The sequence below is a fragment of the Pristiophorus japonicus genome, chromosome 15 (assembly GCF_044704955.1).
Source record: "Pristiophorus japonicus isolate sPriJap1 chromosome 15, sPriJap1.hap1, whole genome shotgun sequence".
NCBI classification, from domain to species: domain Eukaryota; kingdom Metazoa; phylum Chordata; class Chondrichthyes; family Pristiophoridae; genus Pristiophorus; species Pristiophorus japonicus.
In genome coordinates this window covers 159,716,306-159,728,829 of record NC_091991.1, presented here as the reverse complement: position 1 = coordinate 159,728,829, position 12,524 = coordinate 159,716,306, and the positions used below count along the sequence as shown (strand labels likewise).

The window sequence follows — 12,524 nt, the reverse complement described above, 5'->3', positions numbered from 1 at the left end:
TGCATCCTAATGGGGGTTTGTTAACATAACTGTTGATATAATTTGCTCCGGTTGATGTAAGACAGATTCAGTGACACAAATTCAAGCATCTAGGGCGAAGGTGCGGTGAGAGATTGTAGAGGGATGTGATTGGGACCCAGGAGAAGCGTGAGTTCGGGACCAGAAGAGGCGAGGGCCCAGGGGCAGCACCGGCCAGCCCACACTGCGATATGTGTGCGCACTAGGTCCGTGCAGCAGAGCAGGTCTCCAGTCGTCTTGGACCACTGGACCAAGACCTAGCTCTGTCAAGCCCGTGTGGTGGCTGGTGTGCAACAGCCGCTACATGTTAAAAAAATTCACGAACAGGCATCTTCCACCCTTCAAGATGTAGTTCTGGATCTGGAATATTAGGTCCTTCATTGAAACACCTGTGAACTCATCCCTTTTTGGCAGGGACTGCCTATAATGATGATGAGGCAGAGGGATAATGAATTTCATGGGGATTCTTTGATGAGGAGTTAAGGTGAAGGAGTTAAGGATTTGTTTCGCTCCATTTGATTAATATCTCTTTCAAGATTTATGAGGGCACTGATCGCAGTGTTTTTACATTTATTAGGAATGGAACAACCCAAGGATTTGAGGGGTATTATTAAACTGGTATTAACTTTTAACAATTTAATTTAATACCATTGTAAGTACATAGCAACTAAGTACAAGTAAGTGAACTGATTCCTTCCAGAGACCATAGAAATAAAAGTTTGAAGTAGTTTTTTAGTTTTAAACTTGTATTTGCTGATATGCTAATCTGCTAGTTAAAGCAGAAGCTGCAGACAAGAGTAACACCCTGCGGAGCTGACAGTGAAAAAATCAATAGAGCCACCACAGCTGTCAGTTTAGAAAGCCAAGTGTACAGTCATCACTAAAAGAAATGACGCAAGTTAATAAGGCCATAAAATGCAAACCAAGCACTAGGGTTTATTTCTGAGGGATTGAAGTGAAAAATAGAAAAGTTATGCTAAACTTATATCGAACCTTTGTGAGATCACACTTGGGAGTACTGTGTATAGTTCTGGTCACCATATTATAAAGAGGATATAGAGGCTGGAAAGGGTGCAAAAAAGATTTACAAGGAGGATACCAGAAATGCGAGGTTATACCTATTAGGAAAGAATGAACAAGCTGGATCTCTTTTTTCTTGAAAAGAGAAGGCTGAAGGGTAATGTTGTGTATTTGTAAAGCATGCACTCCCATGTTCCGCCACCAGCGAGCTCATCCCCTGAAGTTCCAAGGGATCCCAGCATCCCTTGAGAGCACTGTATATAAGCCGGCCCCTAAGGCCTGTTCCTCACTCTGGAGTGTCTTAATAAAGACTGAGGTCACTGTTACTTTAACCTCCCTGTGTTCAATCTCATCTGTGTTAGGAACAAAATAACTGGCGACGAGAATATGAATCCAACGCAAAGATGCAGCAAACTGTGGGCATCCTGGAGAAGTTCCCGGAGAGTGAGGGCTGGGAAGCCTATGTCGAATGGCTAGACCAGTACTTTGTAGCCAATGAGCTGGACGGAGAAGGAAGCAAAAAGGAGAGCGGTCCTCCTTATGGTCTGCGGAACACCGACCTACAGCCTCATGAAGAATCTTCTGGCTCCGGTGAAACCCACAGATAAGTCGTATGAGGAACTGTGTACACTGGTTCGGGAGCATCTTAACCCGAGGGAGAGCGTGCTGATGGCGAGGTATCGGTTCTACACATGCCAGCGATCTGAAGGTCAGGAAGTGGCGAGCTACGTTGTCGAGCTGAGGCGACTTGCAGGACAATGTGAGTTTGATGGCTACCTGGAGCAAATGCTCAGAGACTTTTTTGTGCTGGGCATTGGCCACGAGACCATCCTACGAAAACTTTTGACTGTAGAGACACCGACCCTCAGTAAGGCCATTGCGATAGCACAGGCGTTTATGTCCACCAGTGATAACACCAAACAAATCTCTCAGCACACAAGTGCTAGCAATGTTCATAAATTATCCGGAAATGTTTGCGAGCAGAAATGTACAAGGCAGAACCCACAAGTCTGCAACTGCCAGCAGGCCTCAGGTGATCCAGATGACTCAAAGTCCCCAACAAAGGATAAATGCAAGGCAATTCACACCTTGTTGGCGTTGTGGAGGCTCCCATTCAGCCTATTCATGCCGCTTCAAATGTTTGCAAGAGCTGTGGAACAATGGGGCACCTCCAACGAGCTTGCAAACGAGCTGCAAGCTCTATAAAACCTGCTAACCACCACGTGGCAGAGGAAGATCAGTCCATGGTGGATCAAAGCAATTTCGAGCCTCAGAGAGAGGAGGCAGATGCTGAAGTACACGGGGTGTACACATTTTCGATGAAATGTCCACCTATAATGCTAAACATAAAATTGAATGGCTTACCCATGAAACTGGACACTGGTGCTAGCCAATCCATCATGAGTAAAAAGATGTTTGAGAGACTGTGGTGCAACAAGGCATTCAGACCAGCCCTGAGCCCCATCCACACGAAACTGAGAACGTACACCAAAGAGCTTATCACTGTCCTCGGCAGGGCCATGGTCAAGGTCACCTACGAGAGCACGGTGCACGAACTGCCACTCTGGATTGTCCCGGGCGATGGCCCCACACTGCTTGGAAGGAGCTGGCTGGGCAAAATCCGCTGGAACTGGGATGACATCCGAGCGCTATCACATGTCGATGAGGCCTCATGTACCCAGGTTCTTAACAAATTTCCTTCCCTTTTTGAGCCAGGCATTGGAAACTTTTCTGGGGTGAAGGTGCGGATCCACTTAGTCCCAGAGGCACGACCCATTCACTACAAGGCGCAAGCGGTACCTCACATGATGAGGGAGAGAGTGGAAATCGAGCTGGACAGGCTGCAACGCGAGGGCATCATCTCCCCAGTGGAATTCAGCGAGTGGGCCAGCCCGATTGTTCCAGTACTCAAAAGTGATGGCACGGTCAGGATTTGCGGCGGATTATAAAGTAACTATTTATCGTTTCTCATTACAGGACCAATACGGCAAACGGCCTATTTGCGATGCTCGCAGAAGGCAAGACGTTCACCAAGCTCGACCTGACTTTGGCCGACATGACGCAGGAGCTGGAGGAGTCTTCGAAGGACCTCACCTGCACCAACACGCACAAGGGACTGTTCATCTACAACAGATGCCCGTTTGTAATTTGGTCGGCTGCAGCGATCTTCCAGAGAAACATGGAGAGCCTACTCAAGTCGGTACCGATCACAAGCCCCTCACATCCCTGTTCGCTGAAAACAAGGGGATAAATACTAATGCCTCAGCCCGCATACAAAGGTGGCCACTCGCGCTATCAGTGTTTAACTATACCATCCACCACAGGCCAGGCACCGAGAACTATGCGGATGCTCTCAGTCGGCTACCATTGCCTACCACGGGGGTGGAAATGGCGCAGCTTGCAAACTTGTTGATGGTGGCGCAGCCCGCAGACTTGTTGATGGTCATGGAAGTGTTTGAAAATGATAAATCACCTGTCACGGCCCGCCAGTTTAGGACTTGGACCAGCCAAGATCCTCTGCTGTCCCTAGTAAAAAACTGTGTACTGCATGGGAGCTAGGCCAGCATCCCCGTTGAAATGCAAGAGCCAATCAAGCCGTTCCAGAGGCGAAAGGACGAGCTGTCCATTTAGGCAGACTGCCTGTTGTGGGGTAATCGCGTAATGCTACGAAAAAAGGGCAGGGAGACGTTCATCTCGGATCTCCACAGCACACACCCGGGTATAGTAATGATGAAAGCAATAGCCAGATCCCACGTGTGGTGGCCCGGTATCGACTCTGACTTAGAGTCCTGTGTACGGCAATGCAGCGTATGTGCTCAGTTGAGCAACGCGCCCAGAGAGGCACCATTAAGTTTGTGATCCTGGCCCTCCAGACCATGGTCGAGGATCCATGTCGACTATGCGGGCCCGTTTCTCGATAAAATGTTCCTGGTGGTGGTGGATGCTTTTTCAAAATGAATTGAATGTGAAATAATGTCGGGAAGCACCGCCACCGCCACCATTGAAAGCCTGAGGGCCACGTTTGCCACCCACGGCCTGCCTGACATACTGGTCAATGACAACGGGCCATGTTTCACCAGTGCCGAATTTAAAGAATTCATGACCCGCAATGGGATCAAACATGTCACCTCGGCCCCGTTTAAACCAGCCTCCAATGTGCAGGCAGAGCGCGCAGTACAAACCATCAAACAGAGTCTTAAACGAGTCACAGAAGGCTCACTCCAAACCCGCCTGTCCTGAGTACTGCTCAGCTACCGCACGAGACCCCAGTCGCTCACAGACGTGCCCCCGGCTGAGTTACTCATGAAAAGGACACTTAAAACCAGACTCTCGCTGGTTCACCCCAACCTGCATGATCAGGTAGAGAGCAGGCGGTAGCAACAAAATGTAAACGATGGTCGCACCACTGTGTCACGGGAAATTGATCTGAATGACCCTGTGTATGTGCTAAACTATGGACATGGTCCCAAGTGGATCGTGGGCATGGTGATAACTAAAGAAGGGAGTAGGGTGTTTGTAGTCAAACTAGACAATGGACAAATTTGCAGAAAGCACCTGTACCAAACGAGGCTGCAGTTCACAGACTGCCCTGAACAACCCACAGCAGACACCACCTTTTTCGAGCCCACAACACACACCCAAAGGATCAACGATTACCACGCCGGACCAGGAAATTGAACCCATCACGCCCAACAGCCCGGCAAGGCCAGGCTCACCTAGTAGCCCTGCAGGGCCAACAACACGCCAGCCCAGCGAGGGCACAGCCAACACACCAGAACAGACATTTGTACCGAGGCGGTCCACCAGGGAAAGAAAGGCTCCCGACCGCCTCACCTTGTAAACAGTTTTCACTTTGACTTTGATGGGGGAGTGATGTTGTGTTTCTGTAAAGCATGCACTCCCATGTTCCGCCACCAGGGAGCTCATCCCTTGAAGTCCCAAGGGATCCCAGCATCCCTTGGGAGCACTGTATATAAGCTGGCCCCGAAGGCCTGTTCCTCACTCTGGAATGTCTTGTTAAAGACTGAAGTCACTGTTACTTTAACCACCCTGTATGCAGACTCATCTGTGTTAGGAACATAATAGGTAACCGAATAAAAGTCTTTAAAATTATGAAAGGTTTTGATAGAGTAGACACAGTGTTTCCACTTGTGGGGAAGAGCAAAACGAGAGGCCATCAATATAAGATAGTCACCAAGAAATCCAATAGGGAATTCAAAAGAAACTTCTTTACCTAGAGTGGTGAGAATGTAGGAACTTGCTACCACAGGGAGTGGTTGAGGCGAATGGTAAAGATGCATTTAAGGGGAGGCTAGACAAGCATATGGCGGAGAAGGGAATAGAGAGTTATGCTGATAGAGTTAGATAATGAGGGATGGGAGGAGGTTCAAGTGAAGCATAAATGCCGGTATAAGGGCCGAATGGCCTGTTTCTGTGCTGTACATTCTATGTAATTCCATGTAACTGAACAAGTCGTGAAATAAAGGCACTGCCATAACTCAAACGAGTTCTACGTCAACCCTGTGCCATGAAAGGCTGCTTCTGTTATTATACGAGGCCACCTGAGCCACAAGAAATCCTGGTACCTTAGAAAATTTGATAACCGGAAAGAAATACAAAGCTCTGAAATTTTCTACTGTTTTTGATGAATCTACAGTATTAAATCAGGGCAAGTATTTTTTCTGGCCAGCAATTTCGCGTAGAAGCCATTTCTGCTGGTTTTCTGCCCCGAATTCAATGAGCCCAAATTTCCAAGCATGATTTGGCCCTTCCCAGGGTCTGCCCGCTGCCCATCTATTTAATTAAAATATATGTAGTGGCCCCAGGTTACCTGATTCCTACTCACAATGCACTAACAGTAAGTTAGAAAATACAGCTGTAGCAAGGATCAGCTGAGACAGCCAGTGAGCCTGAAGACTGCTGAAAACTTGGGTGTCAAATACTGCCACTGGGAATGACTTTTCAGAGCAACTGTTTTGGTATTCGGCCGAGAGAGCCTTAAACATCCATTGAGCTTCATTGGAACTGTGTAGGAGGCCAAGGGCAGAGAGGTCAGAGTAGGAGGGCAGAGAATTAAAATGGCAAGTGACGAGGTGTTCAGGAGGTGTTCGGCAAAGCTCGAGGAACAGCACCTCGTCTTTTGATCAGGCACTTTACAGCCTTCCGGACACAACATCGAGTTTTACCGGATGGTACGTGCTGGTAATGCTTCTGACTGACAAAGGGTCATTGGCCTGAAACGTTAACTCTGTTTCTTTCTCCACAGATGCTGTCTGACCTGCTGAGTGTTTCCAGCATTTTCTGTTTTTATTTCAGATTTCCAGCATCCGCAGTATTTTGCCTTTTGTACTCTTTCCTTGCCCTGTGCTTCCCTGACTACACTTCAAAAGTACTTCAATTGCTGTAAAGCGCTTTGGGATGTCCTGTGGTAGTGAAAGGCACTATATAAATGCAAGTCTTTCTTTCTTTCCCCGGGGAAAGAATGTGTCTTTCTTTCTCCTGTTCTACTGCTTCTCCTGGGTGCAACCTGAGAGCCAGTATCGCAAGGGGTGATTTGCTGCTCCCATGCTGCAAAAATAATAACTTTTACTCATATAGCGCCTTTAACGTAGTAAAACATCCCAAGACGCTTCACAACAGTGTTACAGACAAACTGATAAATTTGGCACCAAGCCACAGAAGAAATTAAGGCAGATGATCAAAAAGCTTGTTTAAAGAGGTAGGTTTTAATGAGAGTCTTAAAGGAGGAAAGAAACATAGAGAGGCAGAGAGGTTTAGGGAGGGAGTTCCAGAGCTTACGGCTCAGGCAGCTGAAGGCATGTCCACCGATGGTTGAGCAGTTATAATGAGGGATGTTCAAGAGGCCAGAATTTGAGAAGTGCAGACATCTTGAGAGATTGTGAGGCTGAAAAAGATTACAGAGATAGGAAGGGGCAAGTCCATGGAGTGATTTGTAAACAAGGATGAGGATTTTGAAATCGAGGCGTTGTTTAACTGGGAGCCAATGTAGATCAGAAAGCACAGGGGTGATGGGTGATCTTGACTTGGTGCAGGTTAGTACACGGGCTGCTGAGTTTTGGATGACTTCAAGTTTATGTAGTGTGGAATGTGAAAGACTGGCCAGGAGAGAGTTGGAGTAGTCAAGTCTAGAGATAACAAAGGCATGATTGAGAGTTTCAGTAGCAGAAGAGCTGAGGCAGGGGCGGAGGCGGGCAATGTTAAGGAGGTGAAAAAGGCTGTTTTAGTTATGCCGTGGATATGTGGCTGGAAACTCATTTCAGGGTCAAATATGACACCTAGGTTGTGAACAGTCTTATTCATCCTCAGATTGATGCTAGGGACAGGGATGGAGTCAGTGGTTAGGGAACGCAATTTGTGGCGGGGATCAAAGATAATGGCTTCGGTCTTCCCAATATTTAACTGGAGAAAATTTCTGCTCATCCAGTACTGACTGTCAAGCAATCTGACAATTTAGATACCAAGCAGGGGTTGACAGAAGTGGTGGAGAGGTAAAGCTGGGTATCGTCAGCGTACGTGTGGAAACTGATGCAGTGTTTTCGGATGATAGCGCCAAGGGGCAGCATATAGATGAGAAATAAGAGGGGACCAAGGACAGATCTTTGGGGGACACCAGAGGTAATGATGCGGGAGTGGGAAGAGAAGCCACTGCTGGAGATTTTCTGGCTACGATTAGATAGATAAGAATGGAACCAGGCAAGTGCAGTCCCACCTAACTGGACATTGGTGGAGAGGCTTTGGAGGAGGATGGAGTGGTCAACTGTGTCAAAGGCTGCAGACAGGTCCAGAAGGATGAAGAGGGATAGTTTACCTTTGTCACAGTCACCAAGGGTGATTTGAGAAGCAACAACACGTTCAAGTAATTTGGACAGGAAAGGGAGGTTGGAGATTGGGCGATAGCTAGCAAGCAAAATGGGGTCAAGGGTTGTTTTTTTGAGAGGGGTGATGACAGCAGATTTGAAGGAGAAGGGAACAGTACCTGAGGACAGAGAACCGTTAACAATGTTGGCTAACATTGGAGCCAGAAAAGGAAGTTGGGTGGTCAGCAGTTTAGTGGGATTAGGGTCAAGAGAGCAGGAAGTGGATCTCATGGATAAGATGAGTTTGGAGAGATTAAGAGGGGAGACCAATGAGAAACTAGAGGAAGATATATTTAGGCTAGCACAGGTGGGAGCGTCAGATGAAGTTTGGCCCTGTGGCCTAGGTGAAGGAAGGGAACTCGCAGAGGCAGCTGATCGGAGGGTCTCAATCTTTGATACAAAGAAGTCCATGAGCTCCTCTCACTTGTTGTAGGAGGTGAGTGTGGTGAAGACAGGGGAGAGGGATTTAAGGAGACAGTTAGCAGTAGAGAATAGTAGCCTAGGGTAATTTTCGCAACTATTTTTGCAATCCAGAACAATCAAAAGGTTCATGGGACTGAGATGCTCCTCTTCTCATTGTAGCATGGGAGGGAGCCACTGCTGGCTGAATCTCTGCATGTGCCTGGGCATAGAATCATAGAAATTTACAGTACGAAAGGAGGCCAGTTCGGCTCATCGTGTCCGTGCCGGCCGACAAAGAGCTATCCAGCCTAATCCCACTTTCCAGCTCTTGGTCCGTAACCTTGTAGGTTACGGCACTTCAAAGTGCATATCCAGACTAGGGTCACCTCCTATGTGCCACTGGAGTGATGCTCTGAGGGAAGTGGCTGGAGGCCTGGCATGTGCTGCTGTCCTTAGAAATATCAGCCTCAGGTTGATCCTTTCCAGCCATCACAATTCCTCTGGGCCGTGGATCTGTGTCCCCACTGATCGGTGAGCTGGCTGGTCTGAGGGCAGCTATCTTGAAAGCTTCCCAGAACTGAAAGCTGGTATGCAGGGGACTGTGTGATCTCTCCCCTACTACCACCAGTGGTACAGTTTGTGCTTCGGTGGAGGAGGAGACGCCAACTGATTCTTGGCTGCTTCTTAGGTAGGGGGCCTATTACAAGTTCCAATGAGCTACATGCTCCATGAACACTTGTAACAAAGAAAAAGCTTGTCTGATGTTGCCACAAATAAGGGCTGTTGATTCTAAAGTTACAGCTGTCAGTTGCTGCACATCTTCAGGGACCAATCTCAGAGCATGGATGTATGTATGGTTTCCCACATTACAACAGTGACTACACTCCAAAAGTACTTCATTGGCTGTGAAGTGCTTTGAGATGTCCGGCGGTCGTGAAAGGCGCTATAAGTCTTTCTTTCTTTCCTTGAATATCCTTCTTTTCAGATGAGTACCCATGGGATCTGGGTCCCACAACTCCAAAGCCATTGGCAGCCTCCACCTCGGCCTCCTCTGGGAAGGTGGCATTTCCTGACCCACTCCCTGCTCCTCAAGCGACCTTGTGCTAATGTTGCAGCTATACTTACACTATCTAACTCCCTCAGCATGAAAATATATGGAATCCAAGGAATCTCTGAATTCCTTCAAGCAAATGCTGGATTTCTTTCTGGCTGCAGCGGAGATCATCTCTTACAGAAGGTGGGTACTGCAGGGAATTTAATGGCCAGAATGATCTCCTGGACTAGTTTCGATCGCCTAGATGGGTCGGAGGAATTTCCCATGTTTTTTCCGCAAATTGGTCTGGGTTTTTAATCTGTTTTTTTTGCCTCTCCCAGGAGATCACATGGTTTCAGGTCGGGTGGAGGGTATATGTTGTGATACTCAATTATGTGGGACAGACTCAATGGGCCTGTCCGTCATTGTTCGTATATAGTGCGTCCAAGTGATAGAAAGAGTGAAATTGAGCGGGTTGTGGCAGTGGCACATGGAGCAGGATCTAGGTCCGGTACTAATGGGTGGGCTTGGGCGTCACATCCTCTCACTCAGTACTATCCTCCATGGTCAACAGCTTCCTCCTCTTTTGCCTCCCCTTACTGTGATGGGCTTGTAGGAAAGAAAGGTGCAGCGAAGAATGGGTGAGCATAACCCCTTCCGGATTAAGGGGACCGAGAAGGGTGGGGGAGGGTGTGTTCGGCTTTCACAGAGCTGCCACGGTGGCCGTGTAGGTGCGCCATTAGCACCATGCCATCAGCCTCACCCAACCCGCTGGATATTCCTGGTTTCATTTCAATGGAAGGAATATCAGGCGGGCTCTGATACTGGCCCTGCAGCCCTCCCCACTAGATTTTCCTTTCTGCGCTTCAACCAAGGATTAAGATGAAAATCTTCCTCAAAGTGGCTTACTTCAATTGCGGTCCCAAAACAGTGGCTGCCAAAAAGGGTTTTACACAACTGGGAAGGACCTTATCGAATCAGCCACAAATTGTTTAGCAAATTTATCGTGACAGATAAAAAGAAATCGTATGAATGGATTTATCGTAATTTTGCTATGAGCCTGAAGTAAATAGGGTATCATAGGGGCCAGACAGGATTACCGAGAAAGGACTTTAATTATTCAGTTTCTGATACATATGAAGCTGCTTGGCACAGTTCCAGCACAGCTTATTTCAAAACTATCTAAATTGTCCTCTGAGTCATCAACCATGACTCAGTCTTCCATCTGGAGTCCTGCTAAGGGAAATGCCAGGCTTCATGGTTTGCAGAACTTTGGGTAGTGTCCAGATCATATAATCATAGAAATTTACAGCAGAAGGAGGCCATTTCAGCCCATCGTGTTCACGCCGGCCGACAAAGCTATCCAGCCTAATCCCACTTTCCAGCTCTTGGACCGTAGCCCTGTAGGTTATGGTACTTCAAGTGCACATCCAAGTGTGATGAGTGTTTCTGCCTCTACCACCCTTTCAGGCAGTGAGTTCCATACCCCTACCACCCTCTGAGTGAAGAAATTTGCCCTCAAATCCCCTCTAAACTTTCTACCAATTACTTTAAATCTATGCCCCCTTGTTGTTGACCCCTCTGCTAAGGGAAATAGGTCCTTCCTATCAATTCTATTTAGGTCCCTCATAATTTTATACACCTCAATGAGGTCTCCCCTCAGCCTCCTCTGTTCCAAAGAAAACAAACCCATCATCTTCAATCTTTTCTGAGTCTACACAATCCTTGACAGCCAGGCCATCATTCACCAGTACTTGGGAAATGGTACGCAGAAACTGACACCAGGAATGTAACCATGGTTTCAGGATTATGGCGAACATGCGCAGCTTGAGGTGAGCTCAAGAAAAGTCTAGTTTAGGATGAGCGGCCCATCGGTGGGAGGCGTGCTAAAAGAGATAAAGGCTTCCTTAGGATAGCTGCATCTGCAATTGGGTTGTTGTTCTACTGCTATTACCATTAATGTTGCCACCCTTTAAGAGTGCTGCAGCAGGAAATACAAGACCTCCGGAGACAGGCCTCTGTACTGCAGAGAGCACAGACACCGTTAGGCCAAACCCTCCAGGACCCTGTGGTTCTAGGTGATTTGCTCACAGAAACTTTGAAGCAGTTTGCTGGCCAGATTGAGCATCTAGCACCCCTGATAAGAGGATAAGAGGCAGTGCAACTGATGTTCCAGAGTCTAGTTTAAAAGGTAGACAGTAGTTTGGATCCCCCAAGAAGTGCTGACAGAGATTTTGTGGAAAGCCTATTGCTATACTGCTCACCAGACACAGAGAAAGGTGATATAAGGCTTAGGCAGTGCTATTCCCCTTCATGTAAATAGCATAAGGATGGAGGTTGCTTTTTTGGTAAATCTATCCTACACTGAACCTGAAAATGTTTACCCAGTCAAGATGGTTCTGTACTTAGGCTTGTAGTGTAACACACCTTTGAGGCGAGAGAGGGGCAACTCATCTAATATTGCTCATCAGGAGCAATATCCTGGACAATATCTCGTGCCCAATGAGCAAATGTGTGAAAAAGCCAAATCTATACATTAGCCATGCTTAGGATGCCATTCTTCAAAGACATTACCAAAGTTCGATGTGGTCTTATCCAAGGTATTTATGTGGAGAAGTGTAAGCTGAACCTCTAAAGATCCAAGGACCTGGCAGAATCCAAGATCATCATAGCTAATGCACAGTAGTTGGTCTGCACTGAAGGAGATCAAAGTAGCCCACTATAAACATCACACATTCATTAGGCTAGATCTACCTGGCCATATTTCACTCATGCTACCATGCTTTAGCCCCCACTGGTGGGCTGGGATGAATCCACGCAGACATTAGCCCTTAATTTATCATACAACTGATAATTTGATGCTTTAAATGTTGATTACAGTTGATTACAAGGCAGGAGTAACTTAGTTATTTCATTATGCAGTCTAATTATAGAATTGTGTAGATTGTGAAATGTTATAACAAATACTGGTGTTATTTAGTACTTCATTATATTCATGTAGTATGTGTACCACTGGTATTTGACAGAAACTGCTGCATGAATTCGCTAACTTAAGATCCTTGACAAGAAATAAAACCTCTCCCTCCCTCCCCATCGGCCTCCACCCCTTCTCTTCCTCCCTCACTCTCCTGGTCGCTCTTATTTACATTGCTTATCTCAAATCATTGGATTTT

At 47.1% G+C, this 12,524-nt stretch overlaps 1 protein-coding gene across 1 annotated transcript in view; it reads right to left on the bottom strand.

The window, feature by feature from the left end:
• The window catches only part of pla2g10 (phospholipase A2 group X), a 66,215-nt gene that overhangs the window by 52,617 nt on the left and 1,074 nt on the right, over nucleotides 1-12,524 (bottom strand). The window lies entirely within an intron of this gene.